The sequence below is a fragment of the Pararge aegeria genome, chromosome Z, assembly GCF_905163445.1.
Source record: "Pararge aegeria chromosome Z, ilParAegt1.1, whole genome shotgun sequence".
Lineage (NCBI taxonomy): Eukaryota > Metazoa > Arthropoda > Insecta > Lepidoptera > Nymphalidae > Pararge > Pararge aegeria.
In genome coordinates, this window is record NC_053208.1 from 26,655,477 (window position 1) to 26,673,524 (window position 18,048).

Below are 18,048 nucleotides of genomic sequence, written 5' to 3' on the forward strand. Positions count from 1 at the left end.
GGTTTGCTGTTTGTTGAGAAGCTCCGTGCTCCATCCTCGTAGATTTTCATCAGACCCACATCAGAAGTAATTGACTAGTACTTACTAGAAACGAATGTGTTGTTTCAAACTATTTATTTACTGGCCGTCACCGTGTTAAAATGCACTTACCCCAACTCACTAATTGCTGAATATAAGGAATTATTCCCCTGGTAAAGTCTAAATTGACTTTTTATGCTCTTTAAAAAAAAATGTAACAATTGTTCGTCTCGAGTATGAGAAATATTCCAGGAAATTAATGTCGTAATAATAATGAGAATAAACAGTTTAGTATTAGGGTATAGTTCGCCGCTACAGTTTTAGACCTGTATAGGTGAGTGAGTGGTCAAAGGTACGATTCCTAGCAGGGGAATGAAAATGTACAATTGCTCCGGTCTGATTCGGCGGGAGATATCGGCTGCTGTCAGTTACAGTTCGCTTTCGGCTTTCACATATACAAAATCGATCATTTAAAATCTAATTGTTTAATTTTGAATCATAATTTATAAGTCACTACCCGATGCCCTTTCTTCGTCTGCTTCGTCCGCTTTCCAGGATTCCAGCGTCAGGATTCCTCGTAAGATTAAGTTCCGTTGGAACAATGGAAACACTTCTCAAACCGTCTCCAGAAAGCAAGCTATTGGCAAACGCCGAATTTGCTCAGTTTAATAGTTTTTTTCACCAACTCGCAAAATAAAGTTTTACAGTAAGTTTGTATTTAAATCCCTATCCGTACTTTCACTTTCACTATCACTTATAAATGTCAATGTAAGTTTGTTTGTTACGCTTTCACGCAAAAACTGCTTAACCGATCCTCATGAAACTTTGTACACATTCTCTTGGAACTATCACAAGTAACTTAGGATACTTTTTATCCCGACATTAAGCTCAGTTCCTTTGGGAGAGGGGATGATAATGTTTGACGATTTTACACCATAACTCCGACAAATTAATTAATTATTTATTAAAGATTTAAATAATTATTTTTGTACTATAGAAATTATAACATGTGTTTAATGTTGCCCAAACTTTGTGTAGATCTGATGAAAGTGGTTGGAGATAGAGGTCAGAACTCCTCAGCGGACAGCAGCAAACCCCTCATTTAAGGCTTAGCGATACTGAATACATATTTGCTGCCACATTTATGGGGACTTTAGTGCTAGGACTAAATAAAAAATGTTAGAAATATTCTTCGTTACTTTTAGCATATGAATCAACTAACAATGCGATTTAAATTCTTCCTTTGACGATTACTATTCTATGTAAGTGATAGAAGGAGCTTAGACTGATCCGACAGTTCTTTTAAGATATTGTTACCATGTGAATAGAAAAATTATTTTTTATAAACTACACCAGTTTTTTTTTATAAGAATACCAAAATTTGTTTATAGAACTACAACTAAATTGAATGCCACATCAAAAAACAAAAACGCAGAAGAAGTCGCGGGCAACTTATAAAGTTAGTAAAGCGGGCTAGTTAATAATATATTAACCAAATATTTTAATTTCACATCTCTTCTTCTTTTCTTTTATGTAACCTTTCAAAACCCAAATATTCAAGTAAACACCTATATTAAATCTTAACTAAACTTTATCCGCATACAATTGTTAAGTTCCCAATAAAACCTTTCTTTCGCTATCCTTCACGATAAACCAGAACCCACCGCGTCGTATCGCCAGACGGTGTTATTTCCGCTAGTTTGAACGGGCAGCGTTTGGCAAACTTCGCGACATCTGTTCGTCCAAGATCCTTGAGTTCCTTAAAACCAAAGTTTTTGTTGTGAAACCAACACAACCAAACAGGGTGTGTTGCGAGTGATGACTCATGGTTTTGAAACCTGGTCGCTTGCTATAGGCCTAGGCCTATATGTTATTTTGACCGCTAAGTGCCTCTTCACTTAGCGGTCAAAATAAGATAACTATTGGCGGGACACAGGGGCTATATATAGCTACGAGATCCGATGGACGTTGGGGTTCCAAGGTGCTGGAATGGCGACTTCGGCGACCTGTAAACTCTGCGTTAGTCGGTCCCCAATGAGGCGGACAGACGACATCAAACAAGTCGCTGGGAGCCGCTGGAAGCAAGCGACCCGAGGCCGCAGATTTTGGAACTCCCTACGAAATACCTATGTCCAATAGACGTGACTCGGTTAAAGTAAAGATGCTGATGAACCTTCCACTTCAAATTTTAAAAAGATTTTTTTAAGCCGGACTATCAAACTAGTAAACTTTCATCCCTATTTGACCCCCTTAGGTGTGTGTTTTTGTGATTTTTTGTGATTTTGTCACGGAAAGATACTCGAGGCAGAGCTATGCTCGCCATTCCCCGCCAATTGATTCCAGTCCATGAGGCGGCTAACCTCTGTCTGATCATTGGACCTCCTACCACTTTTTTTTGTGTCCTTGATATAAATTCGTCTGTACAATTCGAGCGCGGAGTTCTCAAAGGTTACTATGTGGAGCAAAACATGAGCATTAGACATAATCTTCGTCTTACATGTAATTAACTTGAATTCATTCGTTGGACCACCTGTTGAGAAAATTTGCCGATATCATTACGTATTGTTTTGAAATCTTCAAAAGGCTCTGTAATATACCTAATATTGAACCGGTATCCGTGCCACTCGTACTGTCTAGCCAATTTGAAGGGGTTATACCGCGAATAGGAGCTCGCCTCGACGGTAAGACGGCAAGGTGCACCACGGACAGGCGAGGTCGGCAATTCGGCAGGCTGACTAGTACTAGCCTCCCTCCAACACCCCGTTAGCCTGCCCTTTTAACACATTTTGGAATTAGACATCCTTGAGGCGGAGAAAATAAAATTTCAAACCCCAAAACGCACCTCTAATATTTCACCAATCCGAGCTTGGCCACCGTGGTGGACTACATCCTAAACCCTTCTTATTCTCAGAGAAGATGTGTCCCCTGTAGTGGGCAGGCACTGGGTTGTTGATGATGATGAATAAAAGATTTATCCTTGTATAGCAAACAGGAATCGTTTAGTGTTCACAAATAGTTATCAACGTTGCTTGATAACATTTCGCATATAGATCCTGAAGTCAGACAAAGGATAATTTTAGTCAAGAAACAAAAAAACGCGAATGGTTTCCATAAGCCGTAAGAGATGGCAATGTGGTCACGGGCTACGGCTCATATGTAGTAGATAAAATGATTTTGTGGTTCCTGCCCCCGAATAAGTATCTTCAATTAGACATCAATATTGCGTACCTACTTGGAGTTCAAAAAAATATTGATATTATCCTGATATATCAAAATGAGCTCGATAAATATATATCGAGGATAAATATATATAATAGCCTGATGGAAGAACTGGTTCCTATCAAATACCTATAGAAAGCGAAGTACCTGTTGTTATTTTCTGAACATGAAAACATAATTTTAAAATTACATTGACAACCGAATAACTTTTATAAAGGAAGTATTCCTTTCACTATATAGATCGAAACCATAGAACTTTATGATACGAAATATCATTTCTAAACGAGTTCTATAAAAATATTTTCTAAAGTTGGAGACATTAAAATCGCATGAATCGCATGCAGATTGACCTGAAAGAGGGTTTTTTTAAAAAAAAAATATCTATAAACTTAGTGAATGATGAGAAAAAATATTATTAACAGTAAGTGAGTCCAGTTAATCAAAACTTAATAAGATGACGTGCTGCTCACTCCGTTCACTCACGCGAACAAAACCTCTAACAAAAAATTCCTAAATTGTCGCAGCGTAAATTTAATCCGATGATACTGTCAAAGCCTCCGCGGTTGTCAGAGCAATGGTTGGTGGAATCCTGCCTGTTATATAAATGTTATTTTTATCAATTCTGTGGAAGTTTCCACCCAGCTGGGAAAATTGGTTCTCACATTCCTATATTTCTTTCATCGTATAATATATGATGTTGGGGGTGTGGGATGTGAAACTTTTTTCACTGAACTATCAAAATTTCAGTTTTATGAAATGATCCCCACATGAGCTGGTTCCAGGACTTAGGTGGACCACTAATTGAACATAGTGACTTTATTTATATATTTTGCACCATACAGATTTTATGTAACTACAAACCTTCAATATTTTATGAATTTAATATAATATAATAACTTTGTTGGCAAACATTTGGGCACGAACGCAACGAAAATTTGAATTCTCTCGACTACGTAACGCCTAGCTAGACCTAACCTCAATCGGAATCGATTTTTTTGTAGTAAAATTTTAAAATGTATTGAATTTCTTCATTAGATTCACTCATCTTCACAGTACGAAAAACAAATAAAAAGCACACATTTTCCTAATTTGAATTTGGAATTATCTTCCTTAAAATTTAAACTTTTAATGTTACCAAAAACAGCCAGATGCAAACAGTATAGCCAAAGGGATTTTGTTACAAGTTCATACATACATACTATAATGCGAAAAGACTTTTTTCTCCAACCTATTAGTAATGAAGACAGTGAAATTGAAAAACAACTAGCTACCGATTATTTATTACTAGATAACACTCCAGTTTCTGTCATTGGAAAATGAATATCGGCATTGGATGGTGAAGTGGCAGGCGTGGCAGTGGAGCCAGGACATACCAAAGTCGATTTCAGATTTTATTTTAAATTGTGACATCGATATGTATCCTTAAATATATGTATTTTGTCTGTTTCTATTTTGTTCGTTGGAAACCCTTGTCGAAACCGAAACCCTTCTTGACCCCACCTCTTCACTATTGCGGAGTTTTGCGTCATACCCCTTGAAATACCTCTAGCTGTTATGGCAAATCATTCACCGCGGTTATGGAATCTAACTAGGCTGCCTCATTCCGTGAGTGATAAGTCTTCTCTGGATGTCTTCAAGAGAAGATGGCATTATGTACATGTATATGTACAAGTTATTATGTTTTAAGTTTTTCAAGTGTAAAATAAAGAATAATAAATTGTAAGTACAGTTAGTACTGTACTTAAATTTTTAATTTTAATTTTAACTACAGTACTTAAATTTTTAGGTACATTAATAAAATAACTACTTTTTACTTCCATCTATTGTCCTCAAAATTAAATCACAAGTTCTCGACTTGACCACGACAATGCCGTGACCTCCTGGCGCCAAAGCAGGATCCGCCCTTGTCATCAACCCATTACCGGCCCACTACAGGGCACGGGTCTGCTGTCAGAGAGTAGGGTTTAGGCCGTAGTCTACCGCGCTGGCCAAGTGCGGATTGGTAGACTTCACACGCCGTGGAGAACATTATGGAAAACTCTCAGGCATGCAGGTTTCCTCACGATGTTTTCCTTCATCGTTAAAGCAAATTACATTTAAATTGCTAAAGTTCAAACGCTCATAACTCCGAAAAGTCAGTAGTGAGTGCCGGGGCTCGAACTCGGTCTCCATGAAAGGAAAGCCGAAGCCTTACCCACTAGGCTGTCACCGCCTCACATAATATAATGTTTTTTCTTGAAGGAAATAAATAAAGTTTGACTTGACTCTCAAACTATATAATCTCTGCCCGACTACGTTAAAGAAAGGAACGAACTGGCAAAGTAGCCGAAGCATTTTTAACTAATATTACGCTATTAGCCTTTGCCAATAACGTTTAAAAAACTGAAACTACCTGACGGCGACGTAGGACCTCCGTACTACGTTGCACGTGTTCTCAAGCCCTTTGTTACTCGGTGGAAAATCTTTTGTATTGTAATCAACTAGTTACGTACACAAATCTGTTTCATCAGTTTAAAACGTTATCCATAAAAATAATTACTTTATACTCGGCCTACTACTGGATTAGTGCAAAAGCAATTTAAATAAAAATTAATCTAGTGCTCAAATAAAATATATAACTTTTCTATATCAACATCATTTTTATTGATTTATTTTGACGGCCTCCCCGGCTAAGCGATGAGCACTGTGGTTAGAAGTGAGAGGGCCCGGGTTCGATTCGCGGCAGGAATTGGGGAATTACAAATTTCAGGATTGTCTCTGGTCTAATTTGATGTGTGTGTAGGTTTCGGCCGTAGCTAACACTACATTTTTTAGCGGCACGTTCTTGTGGCAACAAGAACGTGCCGCTAAAAAATGTAGTGTTCCGGTACGGTGTCGCGTAGAAACCGATTAGAGATATTGCTTCACGCTCCAACGATCGAACCGATTTGGGTGTTCCAAATGTAGATAGCATATGACTTGAATTAACTATAGCTACATCAACTTGCAAGAGCCTGGTGAAAAGCTTCCACTTACTGTGGATGTTTGATGATTTCGGTGTCCTTATTCCTTTATTTTCTAATGAAGCAGCAGTCCTTTTCTCTAAATGGATATATTGTACCCCCTTACGTTTCCGGTTTTGTAGGTAAATATTTGTATCGGATATTTGTAAGAAGGGGTCGCCTATTTAAAATAATTCGTCAAATTACTCAATTTGTTGGCTTTGTGGATGTTACCATTAAAACCAATTACACCACACAAAATGAGTATGTAATGGCTGAAAGGAACCCAGTTATAAATGACATATTTCGTTGTGAGGCTGTGACATCTCCTGTGCCCCTAGTGTATCTTGTTAAGTTGACAACCTTAATCTTGGGGTCAACGAACGTTCTTTATTTAAAATTTGTTTTTGATGATGTCACTCCATATACCCTGCCTTTGAAAGTTTTATTATTAGTTTAGTTAAAAATGATTTCAAATACATGTGATTATTAATATTAGAGATAGAGAACTCCTCAAATAACAGCAGCTAACGCTTCACTAAAGGTTTACTTTACTAGGAAAACTTTACTCGTTTACTGAATACACAAAGTGCTGCAACATATTGAGCGGCTTTAATGCTAGAAATGGATAAAAAATATCATGGCTAACTTTCTTTTTCTTTTTTTCTGCAAACGAGTCAACATCAATGCGACTCCGACTGTTTCTTCACCATCGGTTTCTGACTTGAGTCAAATTGCTTATTTACACTAGGCCACACAATAGTAACAGCCATTTGTGATAGGGAGTTAAAAGAAGTATAGGTAAGGTGAAGTAGGTCCCCGGGACGGTCATTTGCGATTGGCTATGTTTGCGTGATTTAAGGTTTCAAATAGTAGGTTATTGAATCTCTTAGAACAAGAATAGATAGATACGTTGTTCGCATACAGTTCAGTCGTTTGTTTAAATACGTCGCTATCTTTACGACCTGTACTACTGTATCTGCAAAAAATATTTTCGTTAGGTATATGATTTATTGAGGAAGGACTTTGTAGCAGCACGCTTCAGTCCTTGATTTACGCGGGTAAAGCTGCAGGGCACATCTAGTTATTAATAAGTCTCTCGATAAATCTGGTTACAGCGAACTCCCAGGTTTCTATTCTTAATCTAATTTCTTGCTTTTTAGTTCCTATTTGCAATAATTCCAGTTTAATTAACCAAATGGCAGCTCTTGTAACCATGTAGTAAATATTTCTTTTCCGGAACCTGGGCCGTTAATAGTCGAGGAGTTCTCCCGGCACTTCACCGTGAGTAGCTTTATTGTGACAAGAATAAATACCGTACCATAATCGAATCGTAACCGATGCAAAACTTATTACTGTGCTGTTCATCATCAGGTTCCACCACCAATAGGAAGTCTAAAAAAAAAATCAAATCGTTTTTAATGACAGATATCTGAGTTAATAAACATAAAAAAGGACTACAGCTGAATTGAGAACCTCTCCCTATTTTGTATGTCGGTTTATTAAGCAACCTATATATTTGACATTGTAATGGAAATATAACTAAGTAATCTATCTATATATATAAAAGAGAAAGTGTGTGGGTATGTTCCGTATAGGCTCCGAAACGGCTGGACCGATTTCAATGAAACTTTCAGGGAATCTCCGGATTGACCTGGCGAGTAATCCAAAACAATCCTGCAAAGTTTGGTGACGATCTGAGCACTCCTATTTTTGAACTGTCAAACTGTCAAACTGTCAAATACAGCTTTTATTTACTATGATGATATTCTATTGTTGGGTGTACATGGGTGTAGATAATGATCTTCACCCGCTCGAGAAGAGAATAGAAGAGAATGAATACGGAAAGAAATAAATGATTTAATATATTATGAGACTTAAATTAAAAATTTAATGATGTAAGTTTATTGTTTAAATAAAATAAAGCGAAATCTAGCCCGGCGAAGCGGGCTGGGTACGCTAGTATTCAATAAATAAACTGAACTCAAAAAGTCGCGGCGATATAACATCTAAAATTCGTAATACAGGATATGTTATCCGAGCGATATTGTGGAAATGAGTATTGTTATGTATATTTGCGATAAGATCAACTTGCCTCGGCTAGCTATTATTCTACTTTTCCACAAACGTTAAGTAATTTGCTTCCGGAAATGGAACTTAAACATTAAAGCAAAGATTGGTTCTTCTTAACACTCCTCACACGTTTGGATACGTATGTTGGACATACGTATCCAATGATTGCAATCCATCCAGATGTTATTTTATAAGTGTTCTCTGTTGTGTGGTAGTTCTGCTATTGGATAAAATTTTAGTGTTCTATCTGTTCTTTTGGCCTCTGTTTTAGAATAACATGGCGGTATTTTATGAGCTTATGACTATAAATGATTTCGTATTTAACTTCTCAAGTTTTAAAAAATCTTGACTAACTCGTTGGGAGTTTGTTTTAAATGAAGGTGTCGACACCTTAACAAGTTGACTTTTAGTTTCACTTCGTCGTTAGACACTGTGACAAAGAGATAATATTGAACTTTTGATTGGCTATAAATTATTGTATCCTTACTGATTGCCACTTAAATGAAACAATTTTTCCGTTCTTTTTATCTTCCATCTTTTTAGCCAAGGAATCCTCATAGTTGCGAAACTATGTATATAGTTCTGTCCTATTTCACCATACATGCATTATCTCATAGCTGATGGACCTCAAGTGTTTTTTTTTTATTCTACTACAATTTGCTGCAGATTATGCAATCTAATATAGTAACGGGCTAATGTGCTAGAGAGATGGCAGTGCAGTTATATTAAGCCCATGCCCTAAATCATCATCAGACACGTACCGGAACGCTAAATTGCATTTAGGTACAGAAAAAATTCGGGATGGAACCCGTGAAAACCGGGAGGTCATCAAACCTGGAGACGGACTTCCACTCTCAGTTTTGTGCGGCATTCGTCCACCAATTCGCTGCGATTTGCGTCGTCGGTCCAGCTAGCGGCAGGGACCTCCCAATGTTGCGATTGCCATTCTTGCACCTTGAGGCCCCAAAACTGACTGATTTCCCGATCTATGTGACCCTCACATTGCCACTTAATCTTTGCAACTCATTGAGTCTAATTCTACTTTGTATCTCGTTATATTAGAATTGGCCTCGTAGAAACACTCCGAGTATATCTCCCCAATAAGCGCAGTAAACACGGGCATTTATAAATTATACGACGCATATCATACGCCAGACTGCTCCCGGGGCAGTGTTCTGTCTGACATCCGCGTTAAAATTGTAAATAGGGTTGAGATCCGGCTATTGAAATGATATGGTTATTTAGTTATAACTAGCAACATGGACTATACTATATAACTAGCAATATGGGTTCAAAAAGTACTGCTAATATAAAACAACATATTTAAATAATAATTACAATTATAGTAATACATAAGTTAGCGCATTTAAATGAAGTTAGTGGAATCTAACTCGTCTCAATCGTCACCTCGTCAACAGGAGACGCACACTATTTTTCACAATTTAAAACGAAGCGAAAAGCCGGAGACGAGGGAAGCATGGGACAGTGAACAGCAGTCGGGACTGGAAAATAAGTTAATAAATAAAGGCGAATGGACTGTTATCCGAAATAAGAAAAGCGTGGGTCCAGTTTCAGTTGAGGGTTCAGCTTGTCTTTCGGTTACGTCTTTGAAAGCGGTCGAGCCGCGCAAATACTTCCATCTATGGAATCCAATGTGCAATCCTTAACCCACTACATCCACTTTATCCAGAAATGACCACGCCAGTTATTTCAGGTTTTTGAATGAATGTTACTGACTTGACTTAATTTGATTTTATTTAATTTATATTTGTGTTCCTTATTTATATATATATTTATGAATTGTTTGTTTGTTTCTTTCTATTGTTAGTACCATTATTATAAGTATTTCTCTCTTTGCTATTTTTGCACCTTTATTTTAAATAAATACATATTGTTCGTGTTGTTGATATAGTATATTGAGAATAATAATGTAAATGTTAATAAGTGTAAGTGGATTTGTCCGAACTGATTAATTAATTAATATATAAATAATATAATCATATCGTATTAAAATACATACCGGTAAATAAGTACTTATCACAATGTTACGAATTACTGAATAACATAGCTGAAGCGTGGTTTTCACTAAACGAGTACCCTCTGACCGAGCTCGCCCGATTAGTTATAATTGGACGATACTCGTAGGGTATAAACACAATGTGATCGACTTTGATAATTTTATGAAAATTTACCTAAAACAAAAGCAGACCACTTTTTTAAGTTTTCAGAGTTGTGTGCCTTTTTAATTTAAGTTTAAAATTATATCAGTTGTCATAAAGGTGAAGGAAAACATGGTCAGTAAATATGGCTTGAGATATCTTAATAATGTTCTCAAGAGTTAGGTGTTTTATTCCTTTACTTTACCAGTGAAGTTGACTATGGCCTAAACTCTCCTCATTCTGGGAGTAGAACCATGCCCTTTATTGGGCAGTTGATGAAGTACGACTTGGAAATTGACACGGGCCCCGAGCGTGCGAATTATATTCCGAGTAGACTTCTGTATGATATAGTTACACATACAGACAGGACAAATACGGACGCACCGGCTTCGCCCTTGTTATTGAATCTTGCGGCTTTGCAATTCAATTAGCCGATTTATATGCTTGGCTGACCTTGTAAAGTCTTTCTATTCTTTAAGACTACTTATACCAAAAGTATGCGCCGAGGTGTGGTGGGTTTCACTTGAGGATTGATTCATTTTCATAGCTTAACTCAGTGTGCCCTCCCAAAAAAGGGTTATTATAATTTTTTTGTAATAACCCTGATACGTTTTTTTTCGTTCGACGGGCACAACTTTTATCTCAGTAACTATTACAACTGTCCACTTGTTTGTAATAGTAATAACTAAACTTTATTGCAAATGAAAATTATAATACCGAGGGATGATTAAATTATAAAATGGAGTAACTAGATATTATTTAAGTAGCTACTACGCAGTCTGAAGTAGGTTGTTTATTTTGTTTTAAACTGTATCATAATAAGTTACAAAGTACGTAACTATCTGTACTTTAATGTTTGCTTTGCACTGGGCAAGTTTTATTTTGTGTGTATTTTTATAAAAAATGCGCATTGTTTTATTGCTTAATTCTATCGCAGCGCTTCTTAACTCGTCCGTGATTTGTATTCGGTGGGTCACTTTGGAGATACGCTTTTTATTTTTTTTATTAGTCTAGAAGTTAGCTCTTGAGTTCACCTGCTGCTAAGTGATGTTAGGAGTTTGGTAATTTTATTAACACTTATCGGTTTCTACGCGACATTGTACCGAATCCTAAAGCGGCACGTCTTTGTCGGGAAGGTGGTAACTAGCCACGGCCGAAGCCTCTCAAATGACTAGACCAGAGAAAATTCAAAAAATATAAATTTCCAAATCGCTACTGCTGGGGAACCTGAGAAAAATCCTCCTGTTTAAAAAGACAGGGCTCACCGCTGCACCAGTATGGGCCGCCGTAGTTGTTCCTACCTCAAAGCATGATAAGTATCCGTCGATTATAGACCATACAGGATTGGGCTTCATGTCATTGATAATCATCAATTAGTACCTGCTGGCATAACGAACCCGTGAAGGGGGGCTTAAGAAACCTGCGCAAGACAAATAAGTCTGGCTGCCCCGTTTAGAAGAATGAGCGTGCAAATGCAATAACTCAGGGCAATTAAAACAATCACCGGGTATACGGTTAACATACCTTAATGACGTGCCACACTAATGGCACTGATGGGGTTTCCTGCCTTATATAACTAACCTATATTATGATGTCGAAGTGTTTGCGAAGGAGTGTGATGTGTGCATACAGATTTTTGTAGTAGAAGAGCTTTTTGTGACAGAGCTCAAACTATCGCCATGCTTATCCCTGCCGCAAATCAGCATTGTTGCAATGCTGTGTTCCAGTCTGGGTTGGCCACAGTTGATGGACACAGGGCAGCATGTTGCAGGACGAGTTCCTGGCATGCCCTGCTCAGTGTTGCCTTGTTTATATGCGATGGTTAGTGCCAAACTGTCGAACTCGACTTTCTCTGTCTGTCAAATATCACAAAAAAACATCATACGTTCTTTAAAAACTTATTGCATTCCTTTTGGTCTTTCACTAACCTCGTTACCGTGCTACAACAGCATGTGAGTTAGTGTTATGTTATGTGAGGTAGTTGTTATTGTAAAAGCGGACTAAAGTTTACAAACTTCTAACTATGACGAACTCAACACCTGTGGGTTATGCAACTTTGCTATTTAATTGCTTATTCATCTCTCTTAGAACTGAGTGGTTCCCATGAGGTCGGCCAGTTGGAGGAGATATTACTTATTTACTAATATTGTAAAGAGGAAATGGTGTTTGATTGTTTGTAAACTCTAATCATTAGGGTGCCTATGTGTCGAAAGTAATGTTATTTCAGAAAAAAAAATTTTAACTGTGAAATACTCATCAGTATTGCACATTGAAATAGGGAAAGAAATACAGCCGATATTAAAATAACGTTTAGCGTCTGTTTAAACTTTATTCATATTCTTATTATATATTTGTGATTTCCTCCTCCAACTGTATAAATACTCTTTTTTGGTATTAAAAAGAAAACAAAAAAAAAAAAAAAACTGAATTACCGAAATAATATACTATCTCCATACATATAACTTGCAGTGAGGTACCACTTAAATTAATCGGACATCTGAAATAAAACGCAAGTGTGGTAATGTTATTAAAACACGCCTAATATCTAGGATTATGTGTCTTATAATGGTGTCCACGTTACGAGTAAGTGTGATGAAAGTAACATTACGTTACGACCCTACAGTTAACGCAGGTGAAATTTTAGGGGAAATGCGATTGCGTTTATATAGCAGTTTAAAAGATTCACACGTCCAATTGTTCTCACGTGTGGTCATCGAGGGTCATCATTACCATTATCATATCAACCCCTTTGCGGCCCACTAAAGGGCACAGATCTCCCACACTATGAGAACCACCACGCTGATTCCAGTGCGGATTGGTGGACTTCACGGGCAGTGGAGAACATTATGGAAAACTCTCGTGCATGTAGGTTTCCTCACGATGCTTATCTTCACCGTTAAAGCAAGTGATATTTTAATTAAAGCGCACAAAACTTGAAAAGTTAGAGGTGCGTTCTGGGATTCGAACTCGGCCCCACGACCACTAGGCTATCGCTATATATAACTTCTGATAATAACCAAACTGGTCAGCTGTCTAGCGGCCACTGATGGCTAGGAGTTGATCTCTGAACACGTCAATCGATGGAAGTCCATTGTTGAAATAAGTTTCATGAAGAGCTTCTCACTACGCGGTAGTTTGTTCGCAACACATATCGTGTTAGCGGCCAGCAGCGGAGTTGATCAAAGCGGTTAGTTGTATCGAGGTACACCTACCTAAGAAACGATGACTTTGAAGTGCGGGCCCAGGCGGGCTAGGGCTTCGCGCGATCGATCCACGGCGCTAATACAATAAAACTAATTAATGTAACTACGCTACACTCCGACTAGCTTGGGAGCCGGTGTCAGAAATGTTTAATCCTTCAGGTCGGGAGCCAGACGGTGAAATTACCACGGGAGACGAAAACAATACAACCAATCTAAGATTAGTAATGTTGCAAAGACTGTGTCTAACTACCACGGTTTTGAAATATTGATTAAATGTTTTTTTTTTCTTTCTTTCTTTTCACTTGTGAAATTGACTCGTCGCTGTTCTAATTAATAAAAATAATTATAAATAAATGAACTATTATGGAGATTCAATAACAACTAACAGCCTCGTACGACATCCGGTAAGAACTGTATTCTGATCCGGCGTCACCACACGGCTAGATTCTATTTATTTCACTACATTTTCTTTATTTGCTTTCCGTCCGTCATATCCGCCATATTGTCACAGTCATTCCTTATTATAAGTAGCCTATGACACGCGGAACGCCATTGACCCTCATTTGATAAAATGCTGTCTGTGGGAGTAATGACACGGAACAGATAATACTATGTCGCAACAGGAGACTTTTATTTACCCAAACATCGTAAACATTAAAAGAAACTAAATTGGTCTTTACTTCTAAAATTTGGATTCAATTATTCTTAAGTAGTTAGTTTGAACTACTAGCTAACTGAACGTGAATACGGAATAAATCTAAAGTAAATTCTTATGGTAGTGGTAGCCCTAGCGTGAGTACCTACCTACTCAATGAAAATGTGCGAACTACAACGTAATCGACGCGACGTATAAACTCTGAGAGGGTTCAACTTATTATAAAAAAAATATGTTGTATTATTACACAATCGTGGCACTACCTATTTCTTTAAATGTTGGATTTATATGCCTTTTATTTATTCAATTTTTTTCGAAAACTGGAAAACAGCGCGATGAACCTAAAAGTTTTTCAGTGTCTGGGTGTTTATCTGTATAACACAAGTAGGGGAGGCCAGGGCTACAATTAACAGAGGTAAGTATTAACAAGCAAATTTCTCTAAAACTATACCTACAACACCTCCGGTGTGCGTCTTAATTTGTCAAATAGATCGCGCCTCATGCCACAGTATTGATAAGTTGTGCTTCGCGCGTCATGTGAATAAGTTGTGTGCCGGTCGATATTTTTAAGCAGGAAGCGATCATTTTATTGTTCACATTCTTTTGATTTGTACTGGAAATATAAAGTGTTATGATTATATTTTTATTTCCCTAGTAGCATGTTTTATACTAAACAACTCGTATGTATCTTATTTGACATATCTTTGAGTAATGCTTTTTTAATGTTATTTTATACCTAAAAAGTACCTTTGGGGCTTAAATTAACACATCGACGAGGCTTGTATTAACGTGTTAATAACTTCCCCAGCTGTGGGGGCTAGTATTAACAGGGTAGCTGCATCAATTGCAGCCCCTCAATGTAGGGGTTTGGGACACTCAAAAATTATATGAAAAGAGCACAAACTTCTTGGATGGCCATTAATCCGGGAAAAACAATGTCTAAATATGACCTACCTCGTATTGTTAAGGAAGCGTTACCGTTGGCCTTAAAACCTAATAATATTATTAACGCTTTTAAAAAGTCTGGCATCTGGCCGTGCAACGAAGATATTTTCCAAGAATAAGTGAATATTGATGATCTTTTGCTAAATTTGGAAAACTTAGATATAAACGTGACTGAAGTAATAACGCAAATATCTAATAAAACATAATTTCCTGATCCTTGATATTTTTGTTGGTTTTGTATCAACTAAATTTTATAAAAGTTGTTTTCTTATCTTCCAAAGTCGAGACTAAATTATTACGTTTTAAGAAGACTATTAAATACTCAATCAAACTAGCTTTTAAGATAAAAATGTGCCATTTTTGAACTCATTCTATGATGATGCTTGGTTATTTGTCTAGTTAAGTATAATATTAAAAAATAGCGAGTTAAAGACTGATTAATAATTATTTAGAAAGATTCTACATTCAATTATCGGATTATTTCGGCGACGGCCGACTGGCGCAGTGGGCAGCGAACCTGCTTTCTGAGTCGTGGCCGTGGGTTCGATTCCCACAACTGGAAAATGTTTGTGTGATGAACATGAATGTTTTTCAGTGTCTGGGTGTTTATCTATATATTATAAGTATTTCTGTGTATTATATTCATAACAATATTAATCAGCTGTCTTAGTACCCATAACACGTGGCGATGTGTGTACTGTCGTAATAATATATATTATTTAAACATATTAGAGTTTTAGTTTGTTTTAAAATATTTCGTGATTTGGTTTCTATCAGTTTATAAGAAAGTGTGTTCCATGCAATTCAATTTCATGAATAAAAAAATTATGTAGTACATTTATTTATTTTTCTTAATATCAGTCAACATAACATATGTTACCCTATTGTTAATACTTGCCCCAAGACTGTTAATTGTAGCCCCAAACGTGGGGTAACAATTAACAACTACCTTTTTTCGGAAAAAGCGGCCTATCAAGGGCATCTTTTCGACTATTTCTGTTTTGAGATAATTGCATAATACCTGAATAGATAAAAGTATCATTATCCAAAAAATCTAGTCTAAATGTTAAATAATTTATAAACTACAAATAAAAATATATTTTTTGTTAATGATGGCCCCTCTCTCCCCTATGTATGTATATTATTCATAAAAATATTCATCAATCATCTTAGTACCTATAACACAAGCTACGCTTCATTTGGGGTTAGGCGGCGATATATGTATTGTCGTAACATATTTATTTACACTACACGGCTACAAATCTTAAAAACTGCCATATGTTCTAACATAACCTAAAGAAAGACCAGAGTAGTAGACAACTAGAAAACCACGGAGACAACTAGAAAACTATCTTTTTCCACGTTCCTATTTTTCCACGCCATGGTACTGCGTCTCCATAACGACACGCTACTGAACAGTAGGTACACCAATTAGGAAATCAATGACTAATAAACTTCTAATACATACAAGGACAATCATTTAAACATCTCAAGCCAGTAAATAATGGTCGAGATACTCACTGACATAATTGAGTTAGAAGGGGAATCCGAATTATTGAATTACAATGGCATAATTAGTAAAAAACTCTTTATCATTTAAATCAGGTTTTTTTGCCATATAGTATTTTTAATTTAAATATCGAAGCCAGCTTATGCTTCAATATCTACATCACTATATCAATTTATGTATAAGTATTTGAAAGAGAACGCCAGGAAAACTGCGACAGAAACCCCAGAATGCTTAGGAAATTACACGCTTTATAATAGCTTCACCTGTATGTATGTTTGTAACCGACTCCTGTGGACTTAAAGACTCGAGTCCAAAAAAAACAGTCTGATTTCGTTAAACTTTATAAAATAAGATTTTTTTTAATTTATATAATTTTCATCTGTAGTCGATAAGGCGGTAATGATGTTAATTTGAATTTTCAACCATTATCTTTAGCCGATTTCATCATCATCACATTCACCCATTACCGGCCCACTACAAAGCACGGGTCTCCTCCCACAGTGAGAAGGGGTTAAGGCCGATTAAACTAAAAGATAGAAATTAGTTTTGTTTTTTATACCAAGCGTTTTTTTTAGTTTTTTTTGAACTATTAATTTATTTTAAAGCATTTTTTGAAGTTGTGTACTCTTTAAAATAATCGCGTTTAGTTTTAAAAACGAACTCATAAGTTTTATTAGTTTAATTTAATTTAAGTTTTGTTAGGGGTGCTCTTTATTTTATTGAACTTGCGATAACTTATACATTAAATGTACGTATTGGAATAAATTGAAGAGTGAGTATTTTACTGCTATATACCCACTATGACCCACTTTTGTTTATACCGGGGATCTAATAAAACTTTAGAACACAAAATCTTCTAATGCGACTTAGCTATGATAGTAAGATAGGAGTACAATCATGTAAAACATAATTGTTATGTATCATCAAAAGTTTTTCAGTGCACGCCAACTAATGTATTATATAGAAAAAATTTTGCTACTTCTGTTTACATTATTGCAATTTTCTTAGGGATCGCCAATTTTTTTCGAAAAAAATTAGCCTACCTTGCTTCGTGATAGTTTAGCTTTCTTTTGCGAAGAAGTGGTTAAAATCGATCCAGTACTTTCAGAGCCTATTGGGCACAAACAAACAAACAAAAGTATCTTTACTCTTTATAACATTAGTATAGAAGTATAGATGTGCCAGATGTTCTAAGCAAACAAAATATAGAAAAACTGAATGCCCGAGAAGTTCTCAGGCGCGAAAGCTACCAATATGCGCATGACCAGCGTGGTTAAGTATGGCC

At 36.5% G+C, this 18,048-nt stretch overlaps 1 protein-coding gene across 4 annotated transcripts in view; it reads left to right on the top strand.

Annotated features, from left to right (window-relative positions):
- Positions 1–18,048, top strand: part of LOC120636028 (protein cycle) — a 96,831-nt gene that overhangs the window by 38,056 nt on the left and 40,727 nt on the right. The window lies entirely within an intron of this gene.